The 21,731-nt window shown below is 41.8% G+C and overlaps 1 protein-coding gene across 3 annotated transcripts in view; it reads right to left on the reverse strand.

Annotated features, from left to right (window-relative positions):
- Positions 1 to 18,604, reverse strand: part of ZBTB39 (zinc finger and BTB domain containing 39) — a 33,014-nt gene extending 14,410 nt beyond the window's left edge. The window contains exon 1 of one of the 3 annotated variants that reach the window (XM_056562503.1): positions 18,507 to 18,604. The gene's annotated coding sequence lies outside the window, so the exon portion shown is untranslated. Of the gene's footprint in view, positions 1 to 5,875; positions 5,942 to 18,310; positions 18,454 to 18,506 lie in introns of those variants that run through there. The other 2 variants (XM_056562505.1, XM_056562504.1) reach the window with 2 other exon arrangements.
- Positions 18,605 to 21,731: the final 3,127 nt, after the last annotated feature.

Consider the following 21,731-nt stretch of genomic DNA (forward strand, 5'->3'; position numbering starts at 1 on the left):
GAGTTCCGAACGAGGTTCAACCAACACAGGTACTCAATCCGTAAGAAGCGCCTGGACCTACCCGTAGCTAAACATTTTACGGAATATGGACATCATGAAAATGACCTCAGATTTACTTTGCTAGATCATGTTCCCATATCTAAGAAAGGCGGCGACCGAGTTAGCATACTCAAAAGGTGCGAATTGCGTTGGATCCATGAGTTGGGCACACTACGCCCCCACGGACTTAACGTAGATTTCACTGTAACCACAGGTATCTACAAATTATCCCGATGACTTGACCTGCCAGTTGAACTTGATTGTATATATAAATTGTGACACACACACTGAGCAGTATACTAATTCATCTATCATTCACTGTATATGAATCCTAATGATCAATTCTATACCGTGTTCTTCTTTCAACATGCTAATTATTCTTGCTTTGTTTTTATGCAGATGATCAGGGGACAAGTCGATCAAACACCACTGACCATCATCTATCTGACCACTCTACCAGTTCTAGACCCTTACCACCCGAGTGCAGCCAACCAAGAATGAAATTGCTCTCATCTACGTTTATTTTATTTTATTCCTTTATACACATCTTTATGTGAGCCAGATCAACTGATAAACACAGCTATACACTGATGCATGTGTATACATACGTGCATGTACAAAATCATGTTCCTATGTATATACTATGCAGGTGCTTCACACAGCTTGCCCTCACAGCCACACCTTGCCACCACCCTCACACCTACATATGTATACCCGTACACTTCTTACATTCTTATTTTTTCTTTTTTTCTTATTTTCATTTTTATTTGCAATTCCCCATTTTTTTCCTTATACACTAAGGATTCATTCACTCATGCACATCCATCTTCCGTTATTCACACACACACCTATCATTTTCTACATACACTCCTGTTTTCACCACACCAATACACATTTTTTTCATCTCCCGTAGTTACTTACATACATTTATCCACATTATTATATTGCATATGTTTTGACAGATCAAGTATGGGAACTTTGCCCGCACTACACATGGCTTCATTTGACAACTACACACATCTATACGCATGCGCCAAATAGGACACTACTTTCCCTGAAGTGTCATGGCGCCCGCGGCATCCGGAAGCACAGTGAGTGTGCGCGGACCGCGAGCTACAGTCGTTGCTTAGCAACGCGCGATGCCCCCTTGTGATTGGCTGTACTCCGGCTGGTCTGCGGAATTCCCTAGAGCCGTGTGCACACACGGCGTCAGGGAATGGCCGCCATTACCACAGATGGGTGAGTGTTTGACCTCGTGGCATGTTACCCTGATTACTTTTAATGTCCACACACCTGTACACTAATTGTCACTTACACATGATGCGATATATGTCAGGTTGTATATACTGTACAGCACTAATTACACTTGTTAAAAGTATGCATTTTTTTCATGTATCATTATGTTCCTCTTCTATACAATTGTCACATTATTCACTGTAATACATGATTTTTCTTTATTGAGCACAATCACCTTTTGATATTGTACCCCATATAAATATGGGAGGAGTGTGTCACTTGCTTATGCTTGAAAAAGACCGTGGTGACGGTCGAAACGTTGTATCTTACCTTGAGGTAATAAACCTATTTTGATCACTACTGGAGTGCTGCGGGACACTTTATTCTACTATATATATATATATATATATATATATATATATATATATATATATATATATATATATATACATACATACACACATATACACACACACACACATACATACATATACATACATACACACACACACATATACATTAAGAAAAGAAAAAAAATATCACTAACCACTACACAGTGCAACTGATTATTTTAACCTGCTATCGAGGGGTTGTTTATCAATTTTAAGGACAAATAATAAAGATTCATCTTTTACGGGCGTTCATGGTAAGGGTTTTTCCCTGAAAGGGGGCAACCCCTTAAAGATTGTGATAGTGTCTAGGTAGCGGGCGCACTGACATGCTTCACCGACTTATGACTCAAGCTTACAGTAGTCCTCAGGAGTGAGACCTGGTACAATCTCAACTTTTGACATGTCTGAGCAACATGCCAAAATTTTCTTTTAATGACAGTAAAACTGTAAGCCTTAAACAATGGAGGTCTAAGGCTATGTTCACACAGCGGAATTTCCGCTAGAAAATAATGCACATGGGGGGAGATTTATCAAAACCTGTGCAGAGGAAAACTTGCCCAGCTGCCCATAGCAACCAGCTTGCTTCTTTCATTTTTAAGAAGGCCTGTAAAAAATGAAAGAAGCACTGGTTTTGATAACTCTCCCCCATTATGTTCAATGGGATTCCGCTGTCACATTGACACGGTGGAAATTCTGCAAAAATATAAGACCTGTATTTAATGTTGTTTGTGATGGAATCCCATTGAAGTCAATGGGGCTTTGAATTCCGTGAAAATTGAAATTCTGTGTTTTGAGCACCTAGAAATTAAATTAGAATTTTTCTAAATTCTGCAAAACTTCGAACAATTCGCAGTCTTCTTTTCTGTGTGAAAGTGAACACCGCCTAAGACAGAAAACTCCACATACTGGGTGAAATAAAAAAAATAAATAATAATAATAATAATAATAATAATAATAATAATAATAACACACACCTCATCTACAGCATCTTGCTATAATGTATAAATTATATATATATATATATATATATATATATATATATATATATATATATATATATATATGCAGTTAAAAACTAGTTTTAGTTATAACTGCTTTTCCCTAATGAGAACTAGTTTTGACTGAACGCCTTTGTGAAAACTAGAATTGACTGCTTTTTCCCCAGTTAACAGTTTACTGAATGCCTTCATATAACTAGAAAATTTATTGAACGCCTTCGAACAAGCTAGAATATCTCATACAAGCTAGAATATTTACTGAATGCCTTTGTACAAACTAGAATTTACTGCTGATCAAAATGAATGTCAGTTAAAAACGGGTTTAAAGTAGAGAAAACTAGTTTTAAACGAAGAAAGTGAGGCACCTGAGGATGCAAAGGTATTAGATAACTCAGAGGAGGTATTAGCTGGTATATACAGGGTGGGCCATTTATATGGATACACCTTAATAAAATGGGTTGGTGATATTAACTTCCTATTTGTGGCACATTAGTATATGTGAGGGGGGAAACTTTTCAAGATGGGTGGTGACCATGGCGGCCATTTTGAAGTCGGCCATTTTGAATCCAACTTTTGTTTTTTCAATAGGAAGAGGGTCATGTGACACATCAAACTTATTGGGAATTTCACAAGAAAAACAATGATGTGCTTGGTTTTAACATAACTTTATTCTTTCATGATTTACAAGTTTCTGACCACTTCCAAAATGTGTTCAATGTGCTGCCCATTGTGTTGGATTGTCAATGCAACCCTCTTCTCCCACTCTTCACACACTGATAGCAACACCGCAGGAGAAATGCTAGCACAGACTTCGAGTATGCGTAGTTTCAGGTGCTGCCCATCTTGTATCTTCACAGCAAACACAATTGCCTTTAGAGGACCCCAAAGATAAAAGTCTAAGGGGGTCAGATCGGGAGACCTTGGGGGCCATTCAACTGGCCACGACGATGATTAATCCACTTGATGCGTTTCCCTCTTTATGCACTGAAGCTGGCACATTCCCTGAGTTTTTCCAGCAAGATGGTGCACCACCACATTATGGGTGTCAGGTCCGAGCATTCCTAGATGAACAGTTTCCTGCAAAGTGGATTGGTCGTCGTGGGCCAGTTGAATGGCCCCCAAGGTCTCTCGGTCTGACCCCCTTAGACTTTTATCTTTGGGGTCATCTGAAGACAATTGTCTATGCTGTCAAGATATGAGATGTGAAGCACCTGAAACTACGGATACTGGAAGCCTGTGCTAGCATTTCTACTGCGGTGTTGCTATCAGTGTGTGAAGAGTGGAAAAAGAGGGTTGGATTGACAATCCAACACAATGGGCAGCACATTGAACACATTTTATAAGTGGTCAGAAACTTGTAAATCATGAAAGAATAAAGTTACGTTAAAACCAAGCACATCATTGTTTTTCTTGTGAAATTCCCATTAAGTTTGATGTGTCACATGACCCTCTTCCTATTGAAAAAGTTGGATTCAAAATGGCCGACTTCAAAATGGCCGCCATGGTCACCACCCATCTTGAAAAGTTTCCCCCCCTCACATATACTAATGTGCCACAAACAGGAAGTTAATATCACCAACCATTCCCATTTTATTAAGGTGTATCCATATAAATGGCCCACCCTGTATCGTTGAATATGTTTTAATGCCTTTATGACCCTGCTAGTTTTGGCCTTTATGACCCAGCCCATTTTTTCAAATCTGAAATGTGATTTTTCTTCATCTGAGTACCCCCTAAAAAATCTGCAGGAACCTCTTGAGATCCATGGTCACCTTTTTCCATGATATTAGGATCGCCAGATGTCTGGGCCAAAGTCGGTTTGAGAAAAGGTACCAACGTGGAATGAGAATGCGTGTTATCCACAATAGCTATGTTATCTTCTATGGTGTTAATTATAGAAGTCTCTCCCAGTGAGGTGCCACTGTGATCATGTATGGAGAGATTCAATAGGCTCAAGAACGAACAGGGTGGACTGGCAGGTCTACTAGCTATAAGTGCAGGGGACCCATTCCTCAAAAGGAGTGGGTGAATCATTGTTCTTCTGAAAGAAAGCTTTATACTTCTTGAAGCTTTGCCCTGCTTGGAGAAGCCTCACCATAGGTGTCAGATTTTGTTCAGTTGGCTGGGTGGAAGAACACAGTGTCTGATTAAGTCTCATTGGGGTATTTAGTATAATTATGGCGCCTTCTTCAGAATGGGGAGTCTTCTTTTTTCCCCCCCCATCTCTTTTCTCCTTTGCATCTGTGGTTGTAGACTTGGTTTTTTTGTTTCTTTTTCGGTATTTGTTTTGGTAGGCAGTATTGGCATAACATTTTTGTTGGTTATATTTCAATTTAGCTCCTTCCCCGTATTTGTCGGGATATACTTTTTTAGTTTGATATATAGACCCATGAGTATCCCTCATGTTCGGTCTAGTTTTATCCTGGGTGTTTCTATGCTCTGCATGTTCTCCCTTCTCTGATGGATTTTTGTCAAAGACTTCTGATTCTAGGTTGATAAGTCTACTGGTAATATTGAGATTAATGTGCACATCAATCTGATGTTGAAGTTCAGTCTTAAAAGGGTACTCCGGCGCCAAGACATCTTATCCCCTATCCAAAGTATAGGGGATAAGATGCCTGATCGCAGGGGTCCCGCTGCTGGGGACCCCCGTGATCTTGCACGCAGCACCCCGTTAGAATCAGTCCCCGGAGAGTGTTCGCTCCGGGTCTGATTACTGGCGATCACGGGGACGGAGCATTGTGACACGGCTCCGCCCCCGTGTGACATCAGGCTCCGTCCCCTCAATGCAAGCCTGTGGGAGGGGGCGTAACAGCTGTTATGCCAATACTTTGGATAGGGGATAAGATGTCTTAGCGCCGGAGTAACCCTTTAAGGTGAGATTCTAAAGTTTTAAACAAATCAGTCATACATTTTACCTCGGTTTCTGTAAACCTACTGTTGAGGTTGTCTATGGAAGAGATCACTTCTGGTTGGGGGATCAGTATTAGTAAGTTTGCTAATCTGTTGGTTCCTATAACACATGCAATTCTGATGCAGATGGTACAGCACTTGATAAGTAGGGCAGCTGTGTTCTGAGCTTCAGCTCACTCCGGAAGATTGCAGCAATATGATCCCCGTTGTATATATAGCAGAGAAAAGGAAAAAGGCACATGCGCCTCTAGTGCAGTACTTTAGGATACTTGGCAAAGGCCAAAGAAATACACTTACTAAGGGATGTTGCGCTGAGGGCACAACACCATGTAGCATTTGAGTAGATAGTGCTTTGTAAGCAGTCTAGATCCTCTGGTTAGGTCCTCGGTCACCGGTTCACAACAGTAGAAGCAAAAGCAGAGAAAAATGGATTTTCATCATGTGCAATTACAGTGTTAAATGGAGGTGACTAGAATCATGGATATAGCATCACAAAGATTTATTAGGCACAATAAATGCGTTTCTTGCCCGGAACAGGCACTTCATCAGGCAATGTGCATGTACAGGCAACGTGCATGTACAGGCAACAAACAGCTAAGTATAAATAGACCGTCCTTACGTCAATTCAAAGGTTTCGTTAATCGCGCTATTCAGAGTAGCTCACTACATCTTGAGTAGCCTTCAGTCGAAAATGAAAACTATTATTATAAAAAAATAAAAAAAGCCATATAAAATTATGTGCAGGATTGTCTTTACATAGGTTAAAACAACATAATTATACGTAAGAAGTAGCATAATGATCCCACCGTAGTCTGTAGAAACAGTGCATGAGAAAGTACGTGTAGGCATAGCAGAGGATCGCTTCTGAGCACCTTGGCAGTAGTAAACTAATGAATGGAAGTGCTAGGTATACCATAGCGTAACTAGCAGTAGGCGGAGTAAAACATTTTTGTATCGCTACACATACCAAAAAGGTGCCAAACCTGTAGTTGTGGATGTTACTGGGATTGATATCTCTACAGGTAACCAGTGAATCCCAGGACCACTGTGAGGATTTCAATGACGCTCCACAACTGCAGGTGGTAAGATAGAGAGCACTACATTATAGTAGGGTAGCTAGTGTAAGGCGGAGATAAACTACATATTCTACACATCCCAATGCACAGTATCCATACACATTGGTTTCTAACCAATCCATATATTCCCCATTCCAAAGTATATCCTATTTCTACATGGAAATTTCACCTTAACCCCTAAAGGACCAAGCATTTTTCTGTTTTTACACTTTCGTTTTTTCCTCCTTACCTTTTAAAAATCATAACCCTTTCAATATTCCACCTAAAAATCCATATGAGGGCTTATTTTTTGCACCACCAATTCTACTTTGGAATGACATCAGTCATTTTACACAAACATTTATGGCGAAACAGAAAAAAAAAATCATTGTGCAACAAAATTGAAGAAAAAACACCATTTTGTAAATTTTGGGGGCTTCCGTTTCTACGCAGTGCATTTTTCGGTAAAAATGACACCTTATTATTCTGTAGGTCCATACGATTAAAATGATCCCCTACTTATATAGGTTTGATTTCATCGTACTTCTGGAAAAAATCATAACTACATGCAGGAAAATTTATACATTTAAAATTGTCCTTTTCTGACCCCTATAACTTTTTTATTTTTCCACGTACAGGGTGATTTGAGGGCTCATTTTTTGCGCCGTGATCTGAAGTTTTAATCGGTACCATTTTTATTTTGATTGGCCTTTTTGATCGCTTTTTATTCCTTTTTTTATGGTATGAAAAGTGACCAAAAATACGCTATTTTGGACTTTGGAATTTTTTTGAATGTACGCCATTGACCGTGCGGTTTAATTAACCTCTTAAGGACGCAGGGCGTATGGATATGCCCTGCATCCCGAGTCCTTAAGGACGCAGGGCGTATCCATACGCCCGTGGGAATTCCGGCCCCCACCGCTAGCCGGTTGGGGACCGGAGCCGGATGCCTGCTGAAATCGTTCAGCAGGCATCCCGGCATATCGCCCAGGGGGGTCATTATGCCCCCCCATGTCGGCGATCGCCGCAGATCGCTGGACAATTCAGTCCAGCGATCTGCGGCGATTCCGGGTCAATCGGGTCTCCAGTGACCCGGTGACCCGGAATTACTGGCTGTTCGGGGCCGTCTCTGACGGCCCCGAACAGCCAGAGCCTGCAGGGGTGAGGTGGCACTGATGCCACCTCACGATCGCCCTGATTCGTCGGCCGATTACCGGCTGACCAATCAGGGCGCCTGCTGCGGGCGTCACTCCCGCACCCGCTCCGCCCCTCTTCCGGAGGGCGTGAGCGGGAAGACGACCCCGGGTGCTGGGGACCCCGATCCCCGGCGTCCATGTTGGGATCGGGGCCCCAGGAGCGACGGCGGCGGCGAGGGACAGTCCAGCGATGAAGCAACAGCAGGAGGTGAGTTACAGCCTCCTGCTGTTGCTTAGCAACAGCTCCCAGCATGCAAAAAGGGCATGCTGGGAGCTGTAGTTATGCAACAGCAGGAGGCAGACCACCACAACTCCCAGCATTCCCTTATGGGCATGCTGGGACTTATGGTTTTGCAACAGCTGGAGGCACATTATTTCTATGGAAAAGTGTACCTTCAGCTGTTGTATAACTACAACTACCAGCTTGCACAAACAGCTAAAGTGCATGCTGGGAGTTGTAGTGGTGCATCTGCTGGTTGCATAACTACAACTCCCAGCATGCCCGTTTGCTGTCGGTGACTGCTGAGAGTTGTAGTTTTGCAACAGCTGAAGGCACACTGGTTGTGAAACTTAGAGTTTTTTTTTTTACCTAACTCAGTGTTTCACGACCGGTGTGCCTCCAGCAGTTGCAAACTACAACTCCCAGCAGTCACCTTACACCATGCACCGTACATGCTGGGAGTTGTAGTTTTGCAACAGCTGGAGGCACACTGGTTTTGAAACACTGAGTAAGGTCACAAACTCTGTGATACATAACCAGTGTGCCTACAGCTGTTGCAAAACTAAAACTCTCAGCATGTACAGTCTGTCAGCGCATGCTGGGAGTTTTAGTTTTGCAACAGCTGGATGTCCCCCCCAATGTGAATGTACAGGGTACACTCACATGGGCGGAGGCTTACAGTAGGTATCGGGCTGCAAGTTTGAGCTGCAGCAAATTTTCTGCAACAGCTCAAACTGCCAGCGATAAACTACTGTGAACCCCCGCCCGTGCGACTGTACCCTAAAAACACTACACTACACTACCACAAAAAATAAAATAAAAAGTAAAAAACACTACGTATACACATACCCCTATACAACCCCCCTCCCCTCCCCAATAAAAATGAAAAACATCTGGTACGCCATGGTTTCCAAAACGGAGCCTCCAGCTGTTGCAAAACAACAACTCCCAGTATTGTCGGACAGCCGTTGACTGTCCAGGCATGCTGGGAGTTTTGCAACAGCTGGAGGCTCCCTGTTTGGGAATCACTGGCGTAGAATACCCCTATGTCCACCCCTATGCAATCCCTAATTTAGGCCTCAAATGCGCATGGCGCTCTCACTTTGGAGCCCTGTCGTATTTCAAGGCAACAGTTAAGGGTCACATATGGGGTATCGCCGTACTCGGGAGAAATTGGGCTTCAAATTTTGGGGGGTATTTTCTGCTTTTACCCTTTTTAAAAATGTAAAGTTTTTGGGAAAAGAAGCATTTTAGGTAAAATTTTTTTTATTTTTTTACATATGCAATAGTCGTGAAACGCCTGTGGGGTATTAAGGTTCACTTAACCCCTTGTTACGTTCCCCGAGGGGTCTAGTTTCCAAAATGGTATGCCATGTGGGTATTTTTTGCGGTCCTGGCACCATAGGGGCTTCCTAAATGTGTCATGCCCCCAGAGCAAAATTTGCTTTCAAAAAGCCAAATGTGACTCCTTCTCTTCTGAGACCTGTAGTGCGCCAGCAGAGCACTTTTCACCCCCATATGTGGTGTTTTCTGAATCGGGAGAAATTGGGCTTCAAATTTTGGGGTGTATTTTCTGCTATTACCCTTTTTAAAAATGTAAAACTTTAGGGAAACCAAGCATTTTAGGTTAAAAAAATATTTTTTTTTCTTACATATGCAAAAGTCGTGAATCACCTGTGGGGTATTAAGGTTCACATTACCCCTTGTTACGTTCCCTGAGGGGTCTAGTTTCCAAAATGGTATGCCATGTGGGGTTTTTTGCAGTTCTGGCACCATAGGGGCTTCCTAAAGGTGACATGCCCCCCAAAAACCATTTGACGCTCCTTCCCTTCTGAGCCCTCTACTGCGCCCGCCGAACAATTAACATAGAAATATGAGGTATGTGCTTACTCGAGAGAAATTGGGTTTCAAATACAAGTAAAAATTTTCTCCTTTTTACCCCTTGCAAAAATTCAAAAATTGGGTCTACAAGAACATGCGAGTGTAAAAAATGAAGATTGTGAATTTTCTCCTTCACTTTGTTGCTATTCCTGTGAAACACCTAAAGGGTTAAAACGCTTACTGAATGTCATTTTGAATACTTTCGGGGGTGCAGTTTTTATAATGGGGTCATTTGTGGGGTATTTCTAATATGAAGACCCTTCAAATCCACTTCAAACCTGAACTGGTCCCTGAAAAAAAGCGAGTTTCAAAATTTTGTGAAAAATTGGAAAATTGCTGCGGAACTTTGAAGCCCTCTGATGTCTTCCAAAAGTAAAAACTCATCAATTTTATGATGCAAATATGAAGTACCGTATATACTCGAGTATAAGCCGACCCGAGTATAAGCCGAGACCCCTAATTTCAACCCAAAATCCCAGGAAAAGTTATTGACTCGAGTATAAGCCTAGGGTGGGAAATACCTCATCCCCCCCTGTCATCATCCAGACCCGTCATTAACATCCTCATCATCATCCCCTTGTCATCATCCCACACATCCCCCCTTCATCATCCCCTTATCATCCCACACATCCCCCCTTCATCATCCCCTTGTCATCATCCCACACATCCCCCCTTCATCATCCCCTTATCATCCCGCACATCCCCCCTTCATCATCCCCTTATCATCCCACACATCCCCCCTTCATCATCCCCTTATCATCCCGCACATCCCCCCTTCATCATCCCCTTATCATCCCGCACATCCCCCCTTCATCATCCCCTTATCATCCCACCCCCCCCCCCCCTTCATCATCCCCACACCCCCCCTTCATCATCCTCTTCTCATCATTCGCCCTCAGTGGTCTTCAACCTGCGGACCTCCAGAGGTTTCAAAACTACAACTCCCAGCAAGCCCGGGCAGCCATCGGCTGTCCGGGCTTGCTGGGAGTTGTAGTTTTGAAACCTCCGGAGGTCCGCAGGTTGAAGACCACTGCGGCCTTCAACATCATCCAGCCCCCCTCTCACCCCCTTTAGTTCTGAGTACTCACCTCCGCTCGGCGCTGGTCCGGTCCTGCAGGGCTGTCCGGTGGGGAGGTGGTCCGGGCTGCTATCTTCCCCGGGGGCGCCTCTTCTCCGCGCTTCCGGCCCGGAATAGAGGCGTTGCCTTGACAATGACGCAGAAGTACGTTGGCAATGAACGCACCTCTGCGTCGTTGTCACGGCAACGTGACTATTCTGAGGCCGGGCCCGAAGCGCTTAGAAGAGGCCTCCCCGGTGAAGATAGCAGCCCGGAACCAGTATCCCACCGGACCACCTCCTCACCGGACAGTCCTGCAGGACCGGACCAGCGCCGAGCGGAGGTGAGTACTCAGAACTAAAGGGGGTGAGAGGGGGCTGGATGATGTTGAAGGCCGCAGTGGTCTTCAACCTGCGGACCTCCGGAGGTTTCAAAACTACAACTCCCAGCAAGCCCGGACAGCCGATGGCTGCCCGGGCTTGCTGGGAGTTGTAGTTTTGAAACCTCTGGAGGTCCGCAGGTTGAAGACCACTGCGGGTGGGGGAGTTCACTCGAGTATAAGCCGAGGGGGGTGTTTTCAGCACGAAAAATCGTGCTGAAAAACTCGGCCTATACTCGAGTATATACGGTAGACATATTGTATATGTGAATAAAAAAAAAAAATTATTTTGAATATCCATTTTTCTTACAAGCAGAGAGCTTCAAAGTTAGAAAAATGCAAAATTTTCAAATTTTTCATCAAATTTTGGGATTTTTCACCAAGAAAGGATGCAAGTTACCACAAAATTTTACCACTAAGTTAAAGTAGAATATGTCACGAAAAAACAATCTCGGAATCAGAATGATAACTAAAAGCATTCCAGAGTTATTAATGTTTAAAGTGACAGTGGTCAGAATTGCAAAAAATGGCCGAGTCCTTAAGGTGAAAAAGGGCTCAGTCCTTAAGGGGTTAATGATCTATTTTTATAGTTCAGACATTTACGCACACGGCGATACCACATATGTTTATTTTTATTATGGTTACATATTTTTAATATGGAATTTGGGAAAAGGGGGGTGATTTAAACTTTTAATAAGGAAGGGGTTAATGTGTGTGTTTTTAAATTTTTTTTGTTATTTTTTTTATTTAATTTTTTTTTTTTTTTTTTTTTTTTTTACACTTTTAGTCCCCTTAGGGGACTTTTAGGAGGAATCATTAGATTCCTCATACAGATCATTGTGGTTTCATAAAACCACAATGATCTGTGTGCTCTGCGCTCGATTGATAAAGCCTGGCCCTGCCAGGCTTTATCATTCAGAGCACCGGAGCCGCCGCAGCAGGAGAGGTAAGCCTTCAGGCTACCTCAGTAGTGGATCGCTCCCCCCGCGATCGTGCTGCGGGGGGGGGGGGGGCGATACACCCCACTGGACCACCAGGGACTTAATACAGGCACCTCTAGACGCCGCTGTCAACTTGACAGCGGCGATCTAAAGGGTTAATAGCCGGCAGCGGCGATCGCCACATGTCGGCTATTAACGCCGGCCCCCAGCTACAGGAATCAGCTGGGGGCTGTCCGGTATGACGCGGGCTCGAGTCGGGAGCCCGCGTCATACCCCGGTAACGGCCATTGGACGAGTATAGACGTCCATGGTCGTTATCGGGTTAAGATATATATCTTATATATAAGAAGGAGAAGACCTAACACACTGACTCATCAACGCTCAGCCTAAACCCTTGGACCTAGATATTTCCATAATGCTTGGTCACATGTTACTTATATGTCCACTTAAAATATAAGATAGTTAATTTAACCCTTAACTTCCCCCATTTGTGAGGGTCGTGGTTTTTGTTTAAAGTCCCATGCAAATCAATGGGAAATGTATGTTCCCACATAACTTCCGTACGGCTGGAGATATTTCAATACCTGGTGCACATATTACAGGACGGGATGAGGGGGACGGGATGAGGGGGACGGGATGAGGGGGACTGTTGGCAGTACATAACCAGCGCGAGAAGGCGGGTTCCCCTGCGTGCAGACTCTGTAAAAGTCCTCAAAGAATGTCGATCTTCAATTCCATGAAACAGCAGATGTAATGTTTCGGGTTGTTTGGATGCCCGTAGACTTTACCCAGAGCGGCCTCATTACTATAGGATCGTAAAAAGTAAATCTATGTTACCCCAAATTTAACACATTAATATATATCAGCCAATATACTATGATTTTTTACATGCATTTAAATATGCCATTTGACCATATATCCAAAATACCATTAGTTTATATAGGTTTTATTAAAATTGTTTTGACCATTTTAGCATTATTTTCTAATATCCATTATATACTCTAGCTTTTATTGTTTTATATTGAGATATCGTAGGTTTTTATTATTCTCTACAGATTTATTTTCCCTCCGGCATATTATTCTACACATATTCTATTGAGAATATCTTATTTGCCGGTATCACTAGGGCGATTACTTAGCGCATTTACTAAATTATATCAAGCGTATCTATTATAGTTACTAGCGCTATTAATTAATGTATCTATTATAGGCATTACCAGTGATTACTTTCCTACATTGTTTTGATTAAAGCTCCGCCCTACACTAGCCATGCCACTACTATGTAGTGCTACATTATCCTTCCGATACAAGCTACATAGCCATTAGCTAGGGCTTAGGCAGGTCTATCAGTTTAACTCCACCTTACACTAGCTACCCTACTATAATGTAGCGCTCTGTATCTTACCACCTAAAGTTGTGGAGCGTCATTGGAATCCTCACAGCGGTCCTGGGATTCACGGGTTATCTGTGGCGATATCACTCCCAGCCCAGTAACATCCACCACTACAGGTTCAGCACCTTTTTTTTTTTTTGGTATGTGTAGCGATACAAAAATCTGACTTCGCCTACTGCTAGTTATGCTATGGCATACATAGCACTTCCATTCATTAGTTTACTATGGCCACGGTGCTCAGAAGCGATCCTCTGCTATGCCTACACATACTATCCTATGCACTGTTTCTACAGAGTACGGTGGGATCATTATGCTACTTCTTACATATAATTATGTTGATGATTTAATCTATGTAAAGACAATCCTGCACATCATTTTATGACTTTTTGTTAATAATAATTATCGTTCTAATTTTGACTGAAGGCTACTCAAGAGTAGTGAGCTACTCTGAATAGCGCGATTAACTTAACATTTGAATTGACTTAAGGACTGTCTATGTAAACTTAGCTGTTTGTTGCTTGTACATCCAAATTGCCTGATGAAGTGCCCTTTCCGGGTGAGAAACATGTTTATTGCGCCTAATAAATCTTTGTGAAGCTATATCCATGATTCCAGTCACCTCCATTTAACACTGTAATTGCGCCTGATGAAGATCCATTTTCTCTGCTTTTGCTTCTACTGTTGTGAACCGGTGAGCGAGGACCTAACCGGAGGATCTAGGCTGCTTACAGAGCACTATCTACTCAAATGCTACATGGTGTTGTGCCCTCAACACAACATCACTTGGTAAGTGTATTTCTTTTGCCATTGCCAACTATCCTAAAGTACTGCACTAGGGGCTAGTGTGCCTTTTTCTCTTTCTCTGCTATATCTCTGCTACTTGTAAGAGAAATGGTCTTGCTAAATAAATCTAGTTATTAGAGATGTCCCAATACCATTTTTTTTTTTTTAAGACCAAGTACAGATTGGTTTGGGAAGGGTGAAGACAGAGGACTGTGCAAAGTGGTCAACCTGCACGAGTGTGCTAGCGGAGGGGAAGGCGGGTATGCGGAGGCAGCATACTAGATGAACTTTGACCTCAGTGGAGGCAACAAATGGGTACTCTAGTTTGTAAATCCTAGTTTGTACAAAGGCGTCCAGGAAAAACTGGTTTTAGGGTGTGTTCACACGCTATTACTAGCAGCGGGAATCCCGCTGCGAGTTACGCTACCATTGATTTAAATGGGTCTACAGACAGTCCACAATAGTGTCAGATTTGCGGACTGTCCGCGGACCCATTCAAATGAATGGTAGCGTAACTCACAGCGGGTTTCCAGCAGTGGGAAACCCGTTGCTAGTTACTGGCATGTGAACGCACCCTTAAAAAGCAGTCAATTCTAGTTTTCACAAAAAGGTGTTCAGTCAAAACTATTTTTCATTAGGGAAACTTAAAAACTGGTTTTAACTGTAAATACATTTACACAGACATATATACATGGCCGTAAATGTTGGCACCCCTGACATTTTTCAAGAAAATTAAGTATTTCTCACAGAAAAGGATTGCAGTAACATGTTTTGCTATACACATGTTTATTCCCTTTGTGTGTACTGGAACTAAACCAAAAGAGGGATGAAAAAAAGCTAATTGGCCATAATGTCACACCAAACTCCAAAAATGGGCTGGAGAAAATGATTGGCACCCTTAACTTAATATTTGGTTGCACACCCTTTGGAAAAAAATAACTGAAACCAGTCGCTTTCTATAACCATCAATAAGCTTCTCACACCTCTCAGCCGGAATGTTGGAAAACTATTCCTTTACAAACTGCTCCAGGTCTCTCTTATTGGAAGGGCGCCTTTTCCCAACAGCAATTTTAAGATCTCTCCACAAGTGTTTAAAGGGGTTCTCCGGTGCTTAGACATCATATCCCCTATCCAAAGGATAGGGGATAAGATGCCTGATCGCGGGAGTCCCGCCGCTGGGGACCCCTGGGATCTTGCACGTGGCTTGCATTGAGGGGCGGAGCATGACGTCACATGGGGGCGGAGGCGTGACGTCACACACCGCCGGCCTTGTGGTCGTCGGTAATCAGAACCGGAGCGAACACGCTCCGGGGATTGATTAAAACGGGGTGCCACGTGCAAGATCCGGGGGTCCCCAGCGGCGGGACTCCCGCGATCAGGCATCTTATCCCCTATCCTTTGGATAGGGGATAAGATGTCTAAGCACTGGAGAACCCCTTTAATGGGATTTAGATCTGTACTCATTGCTGGCCACTTCAGAACTCTCCAGCGCTTTGCTGCCATACATTTCTGGGTGCTTTTTGATGTATGTCATTGTCCTGCTGGAAGACCCAAAATCTCAGACGCAAACCCAGCTTTCCGACACGGGGCTGTACAGTGCGACCCAAAATCCGTTGGTAATCCTCAGATTTCATGATGTCTTGCACACATTCAAGGCATCCAGTGCCAGAGGCAGCAAAACAACCCCAAAACATCATTGAACCTCCACCATATTTCACTGTAGGTACTGTGTTCTTTTCTTTGTAGGCTTCATTCCGGCTTTACCATAAAGCTCTATCTTGGTCTCATCTGTCCACAAGACGTTTTCCAAGAAGGATTTTGGCTTACTCAAGTTCATTTTGGCAAAAATGTAGTCTTGCTTTTTTACGTCTCTGTGTCCGCAGTGGGGTCCTCATGGGTCTCCTGCCATAGCAATTCTTTTCATTTAAATGTCGACGGATAGTTCGCACTGACACTGATGCTCCCTGAGCCTGTAGGACAGCTTGAATATCTTTGGAACTTGTTTGGGGCTGCTTATCCACCACCTGGACTATCCTGCATTTACACCTTTCATCCATGCCCAGGGAGATTAGCTACAGTGCCATGGGATGCATACTTTTTGATAATGTTGCGCACTGTGGACAAAGGCAAGGCTAGATCTCTGGAGATGGACTTGTAACCTTAAGATTGTTGATATTTTTCCACAATTTTGGTTCTCAAGTCCTCACACCGTTCTCTTCTCTTTCTGTTGCCCATGCTTAGTGTGGCACACACAGACACACAACGCAAAGACTAAGTGAACTTCTCTCCTTGTTATCTGCTTTCAAGTGATTTTAAGTGATTTCATTATGTTGCCCACACCTGTTACTTGCCCCAGGTGAGTTTAAAGGAGCATCACATGCTTGAAACAATGTTATTTTTCCACAATTTTGAAAGGGTGCCAATAATTTTGTCCAGCCCATTTTTGGAGTTTGGCGTGACATTATGTCCAATTTGCTTTCTTTCCTCCCTTTTTAGGTTTAGTCCCAATACACACACAGGGAATAAACATGTGTATAGCAAAACATGTGTTACTGCGATCCTTTTATGTGAGAAATACTACAGTTTCTTGAAAAATGTAAGGGGTGCCAACATTTATGGCCAGGACTGATATATATATATATATATACACAAACACACACACACACACAGACAAGAGGATAAAAGCAGCACAGTGCTAGTGCTAAGCAATATGTGAAATATGACGTTTTACTTTGCACTAAATCCTCTTTCTATAATATATATATATATATATATATATATATCTTTGTAGTAAAGGCCTCAGTTTCAAAAAAAAAAAATTGTATGCACATACAGTATACAATCTAACACAAATGTACCGACCGTAGTCACACAATGTGGTATATGTTGGCATCCCACTCTCCTTGGTTGCAGATGAATATGTGACCATCTTTTACATTGAAACAGCCTCAATGCAGCCTACAGTAAGAGTCTATAAACATAGCAGAATTTCCGCCTCAAATTTAAGCCCATAGACTTCTATGGAATTCCGCAAGTGGAAATTTAGAAGTGTGAATGGGAGTGCGGAATTCTGCAAACAAAAATTCTGCCTTGTGAATAGACCCTAACTATCAATGTCCCTGTAAATGTAGCAGCACGGAGGACGGCTCATAGAAGCCATGATGCTGTGTGATGGGTCCACCTAGTGCCCATTGGACCACATGAGTGAGGGCTCCATCAATGTTTCCATAATTTTGACAGCTATTCTTATGAAAAGTAACAAAAACCTGATATGGGGCCCTGATGAGAACACTACCCAACAGCTCATTCAGAAACCCAGTTTCTATTACTCATATATATATATATATATATATATATATATATATATATATATATATATTTTATTATTATTATTTTTTTTTTTGTTCCCATAATTAACAAGATTTTGTTTGGGATTTTAGTGGAGAACATGAAGCAGGAAAACACAATGAAAGTGCCCAGATGATCGTACAAATCTAGAAATGTCATTGAGTCACGTAGAAGCGTATATCATTGTTATGACTAAACTTTTTAGATGTTCTCCCATGACTTGTCGTGTACAAAAGTCCGTCCCGCCACGGTCCAAGTCTAACGTAGCCGGCAAAACACTTTGTAACACGTAAATTGCGAACATGGAAGTACATGAGGAGGTATATGGTCCATGGAGGCAGCAATGAATGGACTTGGGGCAAAATGCCTGAAGCTTCCATAGGAAATACACAAAGAAGTATATTGGGAGAACTACAAGTAGCAGCAGTACCTGTAGAAATGCTGGGGCTTGTAGTTCCACAGTAGATGCTCCCCCTCACCTCAGGCCTGCAGTGTACACAGTACAGGACAGAGGCTGAGTCTATTCATAGGACTCTGGATGTAAACATATAACCCACAGTGCCCTCCTCTGTGGGGGGGCAGCACCAGCCCCGGCACCCCCAGCCCCTCACACTACAGGTTCACCAGTATACACAGAGAGGACACAGCCGGGCACACCGAACACCACAATCTTACCCAAGACTCCTGGACGCCTCACCAGCCGGATAACACAAAGGTAGATGCTGGATCCCAGTGAGCTGAAGGACCTTTGATGATGTCATGACCATGTGATCGGTCACATGTGTGGGAGGAGCCAGTTTGAAGGCTGTGCTGCTGCTGGAGGAGTTCTATTCATATAGATGAGAGGCTCCTGCCTGTGCTGTATGCTTCATATACACTCAGCTCTGTACTATATGCTTTATATACTCACAGCTCTGTACTATATGCTTTATATACACACAGCTCTGTACTATATGCTTTATATACACACAGCTCTGTACTATATGCTTTATATACTCACAGCTCTGTAATATATGCTTTATATACACACAGCTCTGTACTATATGCTTTATATACACACAGCTCTGTACTATATGCTTTATATACACACAGCTCTGTACTATATGCTTTATATACTCACAGCTCTGTACTATATGCTTTATATACACACAGCTCTGTACTATATGCTTTATATACACACAGCTCTGTACTATATGCTTTATATACACACAGCTCTGTACTATATGCTTTATATACACACAGCTCTGTACTATATGCTTTATATACACACAGCTCTGTACTATATGCTTTATATACACACAGCTCTGTACTATATGCTTCATATACACACAGCTCTGTACTGTATGCTTTATATACTCACAGCTCTGTACTATATGCTTTATATACACACAGCTCTGTACTATATGCTTTATATACACACAGCTCTGTACTATATCCTTTATATACACACAGCTCTGCACTATATGCTTCATATACACACAGCTCTGCACTATATGCTTTATATACACACTGCTCTGCACTATATGCTTTATATACACACAGCTCTGTACTATATGCTTCATATACACTCAGCTCTGTACTATATGCTTTATATACACACAGCTCTGTACTATATGCTTTATATACACACAGCTCTGTACTATATGCTTTATATACACACAGCTCTGTACTATATGCTTTATATACACACAGCTCTGTACTATATGCTTTATATACACACAGCTCTGTACTATATGCTTTATATACTCACAGCTCTGTACTATATGCTTTATATACACACAGCTCTGTACTATATGCTTTATATACACACAGCTCTGTACTATATGCTTTATATACACACAGCTCTGTACTATATGCTTTATATACACACAGCTCTGTACTATATGCTTTATATACACACAGCTCTGTACTATATGCTTCATATACACACAGCTCTGTACTATATGCTTCATATACACTCAGCTCTGTACTATATGCTTTATATACACTCAGCTCTGTACTATATGCTTTATATACACACAGCTCTGTACTGTATTCTTTATATACACTCAGCTCTGTACTATATGCTTTATATACACACAGCTCTGCACTATATGCTTTAAATACACACAGCTCTGTACTATATGCTTTATATACACTCAGCTCTGTACTATATGCTTCATATACACTCAGCTCTGTACTATATGCTTTATATACACATAGCTCTGTACTATATGCTTTATATACACAGTGCTCTGTACTATATGCTTTATATACACACAGCTCTGTACTATATGCTTTATATACACACAGCTCTGTACTATATGCTTTATATACACACAGCTCTGTACTATATGCTTTACATACTCACAGCTCTGTACTATATGCTTTATATACACACAGCTCTGTACTATATGCTTTATATACACACAGCTCTGTACTGTATGCTTTATATACTCACAGCTCTGTACTATATGCTTTATATACTCACAGCTCTGTACTATATGCTTTATATACACACAGCTCTGTACTATATCCTTTATATACACACAGCTCTGTACTATATGCTTTATATACACACAGCTCTGTACTATATCCTTTATATACACACAGCTCTGCACTATATGCTTTATATACACTCAGCTCTGTACTATATGCTTTATATACACACAGCTCTGTACTATATGCTTTATATACACACAGCTCTGTACTATATGCTTTATATACACACAGCTCTGTACTATATGCTTTATATACACTCAGCTCTGTACTATATGCTTTATATACACACAGCTCTGTACTATATGCTTTATATACACACAGCTCTGTACTATATGCTTTATATACACACAGCTCTGTACTATATGCTTTATATACACACAGCTCTGTACTATATGCTTCATATACACTCAGCTCTGTACTATATCCTTTATATACACACAGCTCTGTACTATATGCTTTATATACACACAGCTCTGTACCATATGCTTTATATACACACAGCTCTGTACTATATCCTTTATATACACTCAGCTCTGTACTATATGCTTTATATACACACAGCTCTGCACTGTATGCTTTATATACACACAGCTCTGTACTATATGCTTTATATACTCACAGCTCTGTACTATATGCTTTATATACACACAGCTCTGTACTATATGCTTCATATACACACAGCTCTGTACTATATGCTTCATATACACTCAGCTCTGTACTATATGCTTTATATACACTCAGCTCTGTACTGTATGCTTTATATACACACAGCTCTGTACTGTATTCTTTATATACACTCAGCTCTGTACTATATGCTTTATATACACACAGCTCTGCACTATATGCTTTATATACACACAGCTCTGTACTATATGCTTTATATACACTCAGCTCTGTACTATATGCTTCATATACACTCAGCTCTGTACTATATGCTTTATATACACATAGCTCTGTACTATATGCTTTATATACACAGTGCTCTGTACTATATGCTTTATATACACACAGCTCTGTACTATATGCTTTATATACACACAGCTCTGCACTATATGCTTTATATACACACAGCTCTGTACTATATGCTTTATATACACACAGCTCTGTACTATATGCTTTATATACTCACAGCTCTGTACTATATGCTTTATATACACACAGCTCTGTACTATATGCTTTATATACACACAGCTCTGTACTATATGCTTTATATACACACAGCTCTGTACTATATCCTTTATATACACACAGCTCTGCACTATATGCTTTATATACACTCAGCTCTGTACTATATGCTTTATATACACACAGCTCTGTACTATATGCTTTATATACACACAGCTCTGTACTATATGCTTTATATACACACAGCTCTGTACTATATGCTTTATATACACTCAGCTCTGTACTATATGCTTT

The sequence above is a fragment of the Hyla sarda genome, chromosome 2, assembly GCF_029499605.1.
Source record: "Hyla sarda isolate aHylSar1 chromosome 2, aHylSar1.hap1, whole genome shotgun sequence".
NCBI lineage: Eukaryota > Metazoa > Chordata > Amphibia > Anura > Hylidae > Hyla > Hyla sarda.